The sequence below is a fragment of the Heterocephalus glaber genome, unplaced genomic scaffold, assembly GCF_053883595.1.
Source record: "Heterocephalus glaber isolate CG9 unplaced genomic scaffold, H.glaber_assembly_v1.0 deba00001195, whole genome shotgun sequence".
In the NCBI taxonomy this organism is placed as follows: domain Eukaryota; kingdom Metazoa; phylum Chordata; class Mammalia; order Rodentia; family Bathyergidae; genus Heterocephalus; species Heterocephalus glaber.
In genome coordinates, this window is record NW_028258212.1 from 218,820 (window position 1) to 231,647 (window position 12,828).

At 47.1% G+C, this 12,828-nt stretch overlaps 1 long non-coding RNA gene across 2 annotated transcripts in view; it reads right to left on the bottom strand.

Annotated features, from left to right (window-relative positions):
* Window positions 1–6,429: 6,429 nt before the first annotated feature.
* LOC101707140 (uncharacterized) overlaps window positions 6,430–12,828 on the bottom strand; it is a 73,478-nt gene continuing 67,079 nt past the window's right edge. The window contains exons 4-5 of one of the 2 annotated variants that reach the window (XR_015451130.1): window positions 11,771–11,863; window positions 6,430–10,618 (exon numbers count right to left, since the gene is read on the bottom strand). This is a non-coding gene — a long non-coding RNA (uncharacterized LOC101707140). Of the gene's footprint in view, window positions 11,864–12,828 lie in introns of both variants that reach the window. The other variant, XR_015451129.1, reaches the window with a different exon arrangement.

Sequence of the window (12,828 nt, forward strand, 5' to 3'; positions counted from 1 at the left end):
GTCAAATAATGGAGAAGCCACTCATTGAAAACTCAGAACCAGAGACTCCTGCTTCCCAGAGGTAACCCCGGCTGCTTCAGCGATTCACACTGCTTCTCTCTAGAAAGTGCCTCTTCCTGTTTCAGGAACTCTGCATGACCCTGCCCTTCCCTCCTGGGCTGCAGGGTGCCCACACTGGAAGGCAGGAAAGCTCCCCTGGTGCTGTAGACCTGGTAGAGCTGTCAGGACCTCGTAGGGAAGGCAAGACCACCTTGCAGATTGCTGAGAGGACAGCTGTGTGTGGGGAGCTGTACCCTGAGCTTGCTTGCAAAGTTCCAAGTCCTGCAGGATGCTGCCCTGCATCTGGATAGCTGTGCTCATTGCAGGCTGATGGATGGATTGTGGTGGTTATGTGGTCTCCCTGGACCCTTCCAGCTCTGTTCAGCTGGGTCTCCTAACTCGATGGTCCTCCCAAGTCTTCATGAGCAGTTCCCTATTCCTCAGGGTGTGGGTGCCCTTGGCAGAGCTAGCAGGGGCATCTTAGAGCACCCTGGCGTAGCAGCCAGACACCTGCCCTGGGGACTGCTGCTGTTGGGGCTGATGATGTTGTGAAGAAGGGTCTCCTGCCAAGCAAGACTGCAGTAATGGGTGTGGGGATTCCAGGTGCCCAGAGCACAGGTGTTTCAGGATTCCTGCCCTCCTTAGGCAGCTTCCTCCATCAGCTGTGGTGCTTGTGGCTCCTGGATGTCACCCCTATGAATCCAGAGAAACTGCTCTGATGCCCTACTCTCTACTCTAATTGTGCTTTCAGCTACTAGAAAAAAAACCTGAATTAACAATCAAGAAAGATTATATTCAATTATTTGTAATGGAGCCAAGGTCAGATCTTTGGAAAGCCTCACCCCAGAGGTTTAAATCTATTTCCAGTTTTGTTGAAGATGTGACTGCAATGTAAGAAGAAGCCTATGATCTGAAAATTGGGAGGCCGGAGCTCTCACCTCAGTGTTGAAATTCACCAGCAGCCTGGAGTTCACATCTCGACCTCCTGGAATACAGAGGAAAGGGTTCCAAGCCATGCGGATTGGAGACTAAAGCAAGGGACATAGCATGGGGAAGGTGACAGCAGAACCAGGCAGTGTGAAGGGAAACTGCCTGTCCAGGGAAGGCCCTGAACCTGGGGGGCAGGAGTGGGTCAGTGCAGGTTGCATGCTGACAGTGCAAGGATGGGGAGCATGTGATTTGCTTTGGTCAGGGCTGTGTCCTCCTCATGGCCGTGGTAGCCACAACTTACAAGATCTCCTCCTCAAGAATGGGATGGACCTTCAATGTTAAGAGTCAGGCTAGCAGCTCACATGTGTCTCTGGGAAAGCCACTCAACCTCCACAGTCAAGCCCCTTGGAAAACAGGAAAGGCAGCCCAGATACCATGTTCCCACTGCAGCCCTAAAATAAGCTAATTCCATGAAAGGGCTATTCAAGAATATCTGCATGCCAAAAACATATATTCACATAAAACTTGATTAAAATATAATCCTAAATCACAACTGAGTTTATTCTGGATGGGGCATCCAGTTGCTTTTTGGATCATCTAGTCTCAGCAGAGCAGTTCATATGGCAAGGCAGAGTGAGGACTCCATACCATGAAGCCATTGGGTTCGGCTCCTAATGAGTTCATTGTGTGCTTGGGGCCTGTTTCTGAGGTTGGAGTGATGTCTATGGCAGAGTAAGTGTGTTCTGGGGCCATGGAGGTTTTTCCCAGAAATCAGAGTAATCCATCTTGGAAGCATTCTGAAAGCAGTTTGGGATGTCCAGAGTAAGAGCCTTTTTTGGCCAAAATGTGCATTCAGAATCCTTCTGCTGCCAAATGGGAAACTATCCTGAGAACAGGACAGGAGCAGAGCCTCTCTCTTCCATGGCCACGCATTCTCTTCTCTTAACCCTTCTGCCTCTGAATGAGCTGGAGACTCAGCCTGGCCTGATGCAGTAGGATGAGTTCGACAGGCATGAATTATAGACCTATCAGAATTCAGAGGCCTCTTAAAGAATAGAATACCAAGTCGTTGTTATGGTTTGGATGGAGTGTTTCCCCAAAGCCTTTGGATTCAGGGTGGGGCTTTGGGACAGTAACTGGGTCCTGGGGTGCTAGCCTCCTCTGTGGATTAACCCCGGGCCGAGTTCCTACTCAGTGAGCTCTAGGAGGGAGCCTGACTGGACAAATCAGGTCACTGGTGTGTGACCTGGAGGGGTGTGTCTTGTCCCTGTCTTCTTCCTCTCCCTCTGGCTCTTTCCCTGTCTTCCTGTTTCCTGGCCACCCTAAGTGAGCAGCTTTCCTCTGCCACACCCATCTGCCATGTTGTTCTTTCTCACCACAGGCCTAAAACTATGGAGCCAGCCGAACATGGACTGAAACCTGAGCCCAAGTAAACCTTTAACTTTCTTAGGTATTTTGTCACAGTGATGCAAAACTGACTACACAGTCCTATCTGATTAGGGAACGGGAACAGAAGACTTCGGGAGACTACACAGAGACAGCAGTCAAGGAGCCAGTGTCACAGAGGGAGCATGCCAAGCCCTGGAGGTTGCTGAGGCTGTGGCACTGCCCTTTGTGCCCAGGATGGACCCGCAAGAGCAGTCTGTAGCTCAGCCAGGTCAGAAATCATATTTTCCCAAAAGCTTTTGTGTCTGCATGCAGTTACCTACCCTCCCAAATTCTTCTTTAGGATTCAGTCCAGTTTTTCTGATAAAAAGAAATCTTCAACTAAGAAAAATGTGAAAAATATATAAAAATTATTAGAAGAAAATAAGATCAGCTATAGTCTACTACTATAGTCTACTACTCAGAACGGAGTACTGTGGATGTTCTTGGAGGAGATCTGGGATTATTACACCTCCCTGTCTGGGATTGAGCCTGCCATGTTTCTTAGCGTATTCTGCTTTTCTGCTGCCTCCCTCAAGATGTTCTAAGATATTTTCATATAGACCTTGTACTCTGCTTCTCTGACTCATTCCCGAGTCTCCCTTCTTCCTTCCTTTCTTCCTTTCCCTTAGGGGGATCATTATTATGGGGGTTTCCAATTGATCATTTTTGATGTATAAGAAGCCTTAGGAATTTTGTATATTTGTACTGTATTTAGCCACCAGGCTGACTTTCATTTCTAAACAAAATGTATCAATTAATTGTTGTAGGTTTTCATCATATGCAAATGATGTATTTTTATTCCAATAATTATAGTGTTTTTGTCACATGTAATGTTTAATAATTTTTCTATCATCTGTAGCTTATCTTTAGTTAATACATCTCTAGGATTGTACTACTGTGTTGAATAATTGGTTTGAACACGCTTCCAAGTGAGTATTACTCCTGTACTTGAATTTAAAAACATATCCCCTTATTCATATTTTCTCTAAAAATTTTAAAGTAGTTTTAAGTGGATATTAAATCTTCACTGCAGTTTTGCCCATGTGTTGAAATAATTGCTTGTTTTTCTTACCCCCCTTTATTTCCTGCTATTATGGACTATGGTTGATTCCCCTGTATGAAGCTGTCCTAAAAGACCATGGTGAGTGCCCTCATCAGCTGGGGCAGGCTGCCTCTGCAGTGGGACTCATCCCTTCTGTGGCTCAGTGTGGTGGAAGAGAGCTCCTTGCTCCCTCCTTGATCCAGCGTGTCACTCACTCACTTCATTATTGGTGCTCCATCTCTCCAGGGCCTGGGGTCCTTTTTGGATGCCCTCACGTGTCAGTGGACAGGAAGAAAGAGAGGGAAGGATGGGACACCCACCCCTGGGTCAGTCAGTGACCCTCCCTCCACATTCTTCCTCCACTGGAGAGGCCTGGTCACGCCATTCTGAGACCAAAGGGAGGCCGGGAACTGCAGCCCAGCTGTGTGCACAGGAGGAAAGAAGCGGACCTGGCCAACCCAGGGCCAGTCTCCTACTCGTACCATGCTTTGAGCAATCTGTTCGATTCTATTTGTAGCATTCCAGCCAGAGCATTGGATGTAGATGACACCAGGACCAGCCACATCTATCTGCCTGCAATGCCTTTGTAAGACTCCATTACCAGCAATGGTTTGCAAAGCATCCTTTTGCCCACCCAGGGTACTTTCCTGTGCTCTGAAACACTGTCCAAAGCACTTAGATTGTTTCAGCACCACTTTTTTCTACATCAGAACTTTACATCAAGACTGTGATTATTATTAAAATGTTATCTTTCATATAATTGATAATTAATAAGCTTTCAAATAGGAATTGTGTGGATTCAACTCTGGTCACATGAGTGAGTTTTGTTCTCTCCACCACTGTTTACCACCAGGTTCCTGTGCAGATTTCTGGGCACCAAGTTGACCCTTCGGTTGATGGGTGTCCTGTTCTGAAGATACTCATGACAGAATTATGTAGGTTGCTGATTTTCAGGGTTTTTTCATAAATAGAAATATAAATTTGTTGCATGATTCTGACAATTTGTCTAGGTACCAACTCTTCTAAAACTTTTTTTAATTTTATGAAAAAATAAAACAAAATTCCCTCATAAAAATAAGAGAATAACAATAGTTAATATACTGTTTATCATTATCTTCAAAGTAGTTACTTAGAGTACAAGACATAGACCAAAAAGTTTCTTACAAAGAAGAAATAAACAGGTAATAATGCAAAATTTTCTTTTCAAAGAACTCAGATAAACTAATAGTCTAAAGGAAACAAATTACCATATATATTAAAATATTTTTGAAACAATGGAATAGGTAATTTGGGGAAGTATTTGAACTTCTCCTTACTCCTTGCTTATCTCTCTTGTATTTTGCTCTTTAGTTGTATATATGTATATATGTATATATGTGTATATTGTGTTTTTATATGAGAGAAATCACACGACATTCAAGTTTGTTCTGGTATCATGATTTTCTTCTCTAAAACTACTCTTTTAAAATTTTTAAAATAACTTTATGATCAAACACAAACATACAAAAAATTAAGACCATTCAAAGAAGAACAATCCAGGGGGAAAAAAAACTACAATAATATTCAAATGCAGTAGACCTCAACCAAAACAAAACTGAAAAGCACTTAAACATTTTTCCACATAACTTACAAAAGCATCTCCAGCACCAACAAGACACCAGAGGATGTGATTTGTTTCAGAAAGATCCCCAAATCCAACACTGGACAAATAATGGTCTGGAAAAGAACTCCAGTTAGCAGACTCCACATAAGCCGAGCTTCTCCCTAACTTAAATTTCAATACAGTCATATGAACGTTTTTAGACATCCTTTGTATAAATTGCAAAAAGGTTCCGTCAGCATTATTTTTTTCTTCCATTAAAATTTTTCTCCTCCACCTCGTGCTCCCACCTCTATCTCTCCTCATTCACCCCCTTCCCTGAACTCCTCCTCTTCTTTATTCTCTCTTGGTTGCTTCTGGGATTCTTCATTCTTAACATTTTTTTAAAATCACAAGTAAATCTTCACACACTGGATTCTTTTAGTTAATTTTGCTTGTACTTGGTGAATTTTTTCAGTCTAAAGTTTCTTTAGTTGTTTCTTAAGTTGTCTTTGACTATCTTTTAGATTATCACATGAGCTGCACCTGCTCATTTTCTCTTATGGATTTCCTATGAAACTGTTTTATCATCCTGATCTGTCTTCTAGCTCTGCAATTAAATGTAACAGAATTTAATTCAATTAAATGTAACAGAAAGTCCAACTGAGACCTGAAACAGAGGGGGAACATCTCAGTTTGTGTTTCTGAAATCTGAACAGCCAGGCTTTCAGTGCGGGTCTGAAGTTCCCTCATGCCCTGTAATTTTCCTGTTGGTTTCTGGGCTCTGGTCCCCTGGGTCCCTCTGTGCCCCTCCACCATGGGGCTGAGAGATTTGCGTGCCTCTTTGCACCTCTCCACAGCCCTTCCCGTTACTCTGAGCCACTATAAACCCAGAAATGACCCTGTGGGCTGAGGGAGGAGCCGCTGGTGGCTCACACCATCCGTACCAGGTGCTGTCCCACAAGGGACGGCTATTTGTCCACCTCAGAGCTCCCTCCTCTTTAGTGTATATGCTCTTCTGACTTCTGGGTAAATTTTTCAGGTTAATTCCCTCATAGGCTAAGTTCTCTGTGACTGTTGAAAGGAGAGAAGTAGGTCCTACTCCTCAGTTCCTCGTGAATTTTACAAATATATCATAGATTATTGCTCCTACAGAAATACTGTACCCTTCAGACCGTGTTGAGAAAATGACTTGGGAACTCACTTCTTTTCCTCTACCTGGTCAGGCAGCTTTTGTGACTCTTCAGTGACTGGTGCAGTTTCCGTCTTGAAGCATCTTTCGTGGGCTCTGTCTTTCTTCTCTTTGTTTGTGGGTTCTAACTATGCCTGTACAACTTTACACTCACTTCAAAGAGAATTTGTCTTCCTTCTGTTCAGTAACTGGGCTAACATAACCTTTCTCCTTCTCCCTGTGATTCCAGAGTTGCAAAATCACCATATACTATGAACTGGTTTCATATCTCAAAGGGAGCTTTGCTTTCTGGGCTTTTTCGTGGCTTGACCATCCTGGGGGAAGCTCTCTGCCCCTTCCTTCTAGCCGACACCCAACCCTCTGAGCCATGAGATACTAGGAGTTGTTCCTGGTGTCTCCTTTACTGGGGGAAGGGGCCTTCTACCCTCTATCTTTCCCAGCCCCAACCACCTGATCAACCATGGCAGAAGACTCTGTGGGTGGACTGCACTTCCTCTCACCATCAAGGGAGGAGCGCGTCTCTTTCTGTATTCTCTTAACTTTTCCTTGGGAACACAGAAGCATTGGGTGTGTAGTCATTCTGACCACAGACCTGCAGAATGACCTGCAGAGTTCCGAAATGCTCACTAAATTACCTCTTAGCTGCTGGCTGACTTCACCATTTGCCTAAAAAGATGGCATTTGCCTGCATAGTCAGAGGGCTGTTTTCCAGGAGCTGAGTGCTTTTCCAGCTGACTTCTCTTGTGACCAACAGTATCAGGCATTAGCAGGTGGCACAGGTGCAGGGCCCTGGGAGACTATGGTATCTTCATGCCTGGTAGAGGCAGCTCACACCTTTGTGGCCTCCCCAGCAGTGTCTTCTAATGCCATAACTTGGAGAAGTGTGGCAAAATGGTTAGAGGTCTAATATGCAAATAGCCTTGACCCAAGTGCTAGCTGTATTTGTTAGTTCCAGCTACTATAACAGGCTGGGTGGTGTAAGCAACAAACATTCATTTCTCATAGTTCCGGAGTCTGTGAAGTCCAAGGTCAGGTTGTCACAAGGAGAGGGCGAGGGAGCCCTTGAGCACTAATAAGTGAATTAGTCCCACTTCTGAGAGCTCAACCCTCAGGAACCAATCACCTCCCAAAGCCTTTGCCTCTGAGTTAGATTCCAACATATAGGGTCACAAACAGCCTATGGCATTACCCTTCACCTTGTTGGATGGCCAACTTCCGGGAAGGAGTTTATCTTTTCCAGACCTTAGCTTCCCCTGTCCATAAACTGAAAATGACCAGAATATCTTTCTAACAGTTGCTAAACATTTCAGGCTTGGCACGACTGGCAACCCAATAATGGCATTTCTTATTATCATGGTTATAGTGGTAATAATAGCACCAGTACTAGTAGTGAAACTCCATGGAAACCCCACTTGTCCTGCCAAAGTCAAATTTACTGCCAGATAAGCTGAACATAATTGCATTCCACTGCAAACATTTCGGGGATATAGCAGCAACTTCCTGAGCGCAGGCCTTATTGGGAATTAGAAGGATGGAGCTTCCCAGAGAAAGTCCACTGTGCACTCTTCCTCTGTGGGAAGCTGTTAGCCAGGGGTTGGAGTGATCATTAGGGGATAGTTGACCTCCAGCATGCCCTGGAATAACAGGACCCATTTATGGCTGACAATTGGCACTGGCCCAAGTGGCTGGTGCAGTGTATGGCCAACCATTCACTTTATGGTCCCTTTAAAAGAGGGTTCCAAATATTGCTGGGTATCTTAAAGTCTAAGCAGTTACATGTGGAAGGGACCACCCATCTCGGGCTTAGGATTTCTTTTTTAGGGGTGGGGACACATTCCAAAAGCTGCACTTGGTGTGTCTTGCCAGTCCAGTGTTTCCAGGCTGATAATATAAACTATGACTTGGACACAGTACTCCATACTCATTTGCTTAAACTGGAAATTTTTTCCTTTTCCTCTAAATGGAGGACCTTACATTTTTAAAAATCAGGGATTGAATTGGTGGTTTTCAAATCAGCCTCTAAGATGGACCATGACTGGAGCTTGGTCGGTTTTGTTGCAAACAGCAGCAGTGTACTTGCTCGAAAAGTGAGATCCTGGGTCAGTTTTTGCCAGAAGGAGGCCATAGTGGGACAAATTGCTGAGGCCTTCCCTGCTCAGTGGCCCTCAGCCCTGTTCCTGGGTGGAAGTCGTGTTAGCAGGAATGATTACGGATGTCAGCCTGGGCTGTGGTCTGCACAGCCTGGGGTGACGCAGAGAGAAGCAACTGCTACAGACCATGGGGTTTGCCTGGGCTTTGCCGGAGAGCAGAGGGACTAAAGGTCAGAAAAGGCAGCATTCTTTCAGGTCAGCCTGGCTGCATTCTAATGACAAAGCTAAAACAGGGTTGGTGAGATGTCATTATCCACTGCACTCAGGGCAACCATGCCCATGATCATGACAGACTGAAGGAGCCATGGGATTGTTCTGTGTGGGTGCAGAAAGCAAGGTAATGTGACTTCCTGGAAATGAAAATTAACATTTCTCCCAAGCACCAGCTCCAAGGACACAGCCCTGCGAAGCAGCGCTCTCTGTGCTGTCCTGCTGTGCTGTGCCCCTGTGCCTTCCTATCTCCAGGCCCACGTCCGTAATGAAGGGCATGAACTCCCAGACGGTGACACACGTTTGGTCACAGCCTCTCTGGGTTTCTGTGGATCCTCCTTTGAAAGTCTTCCCTGCCTGCTCTTCCATAGGAGGCGATGGGTGCCTCCTAGCCCCGTGGGTGCCTGGCAGGCAGTGGGATCATGGGCACTGGGAAATAGATCCATTTCTGAGCAGATTGGGCAGTGCTGAGGCAGGGTGGCCAGCATGGATCTGGTCCAAACCATCCTCTGCCTTCCTGACTGAATGGCCTTGGCCACAGAGAGGCCTCCTAGAGAGGTGGGGTTTCCCTGAGAATCTCCATGCCAGCTTGGCAGGGCTGGGAGGGGAATGACATCGATCACTGCACAGTAGGTGCCAGAGCCTGCACTAGGTACTGCAGAGTCCTGTGAGCACGGACTTTTCCCAGATAAGGAAGAGGTACAGGAACATGAGGAGTTGGGCCCCACCAGGCCTGGCAGAGCCCAGGTGGCCTGGGCTGGGATGGCCTGCCATGCTGCTCCTCTCTGAGTTGCTAGGCCTCTCTGCAGACACAGAGGCTCAGGAGCCCTGGTGAGCAGGTGGGTGGGCCCGCTGCCCAGAGCCAGCCTCTCCCTTTCCTCGCCTGCACCCTCCTGCAGTGCTTCTCTGTCTCATCTCCACACAAGCCCTGAGGCCCAGCTCACAGCCACACTGTCTGCCACTGGCTGGGTGAACTCGGGGATGCAGTATCTCCTTGCCTCTTCGCTGCTCCTCCCAGAAACCAGAGTGGAGCACAGTCCCTAGGGCTGCAACGGTGCACCATTCATAGTGACCACTGTAGTGTTGGCCTCACCCGGGGTTGCAGATACCACTACCACATGAAGCATCAGTTCCAAGATACCTGTGACATCGCCACAGCTCCTTCCTACATGGCTGGCCCTCTAACTCCTCTCTCAATGGCTGCGACTTCCCATGTCTGCCCACAGGATGGCTGCAGTGTCCATCTGTCTTCTCTGAGAGTGGTCTCTCCCTTCTCACCACTGCACACATCACCTCTGCAGTCCAGTCTGAATGTGTGCTCTGTTTTGTCCCCCATTGCCCAGGGCATGGTGCTAACATCCTCTGGGACTGTCACCACTCTCTGCTGTGCTCTCTTCAGGGGCACATCTATGCCCTACCTGTCAACTGCTGGCTGCCACCCGTCCAGTGTGCTCTGAAGACACCTGCAATTGCACCTGCCTGTGCCAGGCTGCTCCATTCCCACCCCCCATATGCTATTCTCCTTCTCTACCTGGAAACTCATACCCCACTGCCTTTGCCCAGAAGAGCCCCCAGGAGTTGAGCCTGGTTTGGGAAGGTCAGTGTGACTCCCTCTGCCTGCGTTGTTCTACGTTCTGAGTCCCTCTCTGTGCCTACCACCCTGCCGAGGACCTCGCCTGGTATGGGTACTTCGAAAATGCTCACTGACTGGAAGTTAATTCACATTTGGGATTGGAGTAGGAACACCTCCCACCCTCTGTGTTTTCAGGAAAAGACACCGGTGAAGAATGTGGTGAAGTCAGTATATGTACAGCTTTGGATTCTGTAAACATTTTTGAAGTTGTTCCGACAAGCTTTGCTTAGGGGATTTCTGACTGTGATTCCTTGTACCCCTGTTCTCTGGGCTAAGCCCAAGTGTACGTGTCTGTGAGAGAAATTGATTCATGAGCTTTGGATTTTTTGATAAATTTATTGGTTGTTTTGTGGGACTCCATCAGAAATCCAGGATGTCAGGATTTAACCTTCAAAAGAGCAGGAAGTCTCCATTTCTAAAAGATAAACAAATGGCCCAAACCCTCCAGATTCCAGCCTGGCCAGGAACCAGCCCACTCCCACCTGCCTGCTCATCCAGAGGCCTGGCCAGGGTGAGTTTCTGCTGGCTCTCCTTTCCAATGTTTCCATCAGAAGCAAAGTATCACAGGGTAAGGGTTTGGGGTAGGCATCATCTCAGCCTCACATATGGGAGTATAATTATTCGGGTTGGAATCTCAGAATTTTAGACTGCAAGGTTGTGCTCTTTGTAGTTAATGAACCTGGAGCCCCATAACTTGCATGCAATGAGCTCCGCTGCCCTCCCCATTCCAGAGCCCCAACTACCCCTTGGAAGTTGAGCAGGACAGACCTGGGTTCCCTGCTTCTCAGCCAGGACCCTCTCCAGAGCTCAGGATGCCCCCTACCCTGAGTTCTCCTGGAGCAGAGCCCCCCACCCTCTCTCTGCCCAGCTGCACATCTGCAGAGTCCCCTTCCTGTCCCCATTCACAGCTGCAGGAAGGAGCCCCAGGGTGGCTCTGCCAGGAGCTTCTTCCACAGTTGGAGCAGGGACCAAAAAGACTAAAGTTGGCCCAGCAGACAAAGCAGCCAGGCCCAGGCTCATCCCTTCTAGGACACTGTCTCTGTGCAAAGCAATGATGCTTTGGCTCTGGGCATAGTTAGCAGAGGCTTTGGGGAGGGAAATGGAGGGTACCTCTCAGGGATCCCCCACCTGAGGCCTGAAGGGGGCCTCAGGTGTTTGGTAAAGTCAGGGGAGCAGAGGCTGGGAAACACCCATCTCAGAACAGCTCCTGTCTCTGAGGCCAGGAGAGACCAATGGGCAGGCACCGAAGCTGCCCAGAAGCTGGAGAGGAGGGCCACTGGCATGACAACTGTGGACTTCACTCTGCCAGTGGGGGACACAGAAGGAGTGGCTTCCCCATGAGGAGAAGCTCTCTGTTGTCCCAGCTCCCCCATATTCCACACATTCGTGGTGCTCAGTCCACATGACACTGCGAGGGGAAAACCTTCCAGAATGTTCCCACCAAGGCCTTGTTGATACCGTAACACTGCTCCTCTTCTTCAGAGCACTTTCTGTAGTCTCAGCTTCCACCAACTTATTTCATCAAGGTTGGCCTCTCTCACTACACTGTGAGTCCTGTGAGGCTCACCTGAGGCCCTGCTTGGCTGGGAATGTGTCCTGTGGAAGTCCATGTGGTCCTGGAGTCTTGATCCCCAAATCCATGTGTAGCTGTGCTTGGAGCCTTGAGGAGGCAATTAGGGTTGGGGGAAGTCATGAGGCTGAGGTCCTGTGATAGTCTTAGTTGCTGTATAAGACTAGGAAGAGACACCTAAGCTGGCATATTGGCCATGTGAGGACCTCCACCACATTAACATGAAGTTACGACCCTCACCAGATGCTGGCACTGCGCCCTCTTCCCAGCATCCAGAACTGTAAGAAACAAATCTCTTTACTAATAGCCCATTCTCAACTATTCTGCTGTAGCAGTGGACTAAGACGGGTCCCCAGTGGCAAACACAGTTCCTGGCACCTGCTATGTTCTCTCACGGATGGTTTAAAGAGTGAATAAGAAGATTGCTTGAGAATGAGTGGCTGGTCAGACACTTGAAAACTGAAAGTTTGAAATAACTGCTGAGAGAAGTGACAGAAGAAATGGATCCAAAGAAGACAGAAGCCAGTGGCTTGGATGTGAGGTGGTGGCCAGGGTGAAGCTCAAGTCTTTATATGGACTTCATCTACAGTTGTGAGTCTGTGTTCATCACGCAGCATATATTTGCTGAGCAAGTGTGCTGTGTCCAGCTTCTCAATACTTATTGTTGATATGAGGATTGTTTGTCTCCTGAAATTCCCAATCTAACCCAGATGTGTAGCCTTGGTGTGAAACAAGAACTGTGCTTGACGCAGCATAGGAATTGTCTATCAGGTGAAAAGGACATCAGGCATCAGTGGGACAGAAGTACGAGAGATGTGGGATTACTGGTGATGAAAACAAACTCTACTGCACAGTAGGATGACTATAGATAATGTATTAAAAAACTAATAGAAAGAAGCTTGAATGTTCAATCACAAGGACATGACTACTGTTTGAAGAGATAGATACGCTTATCCTGCTGTGAACATTACATAATGTATACATGTTTGGAAACATCGCATCGAACCCCATAACTATAGACCATTTTATATGTCCATTAAATTTTTAATAATTAA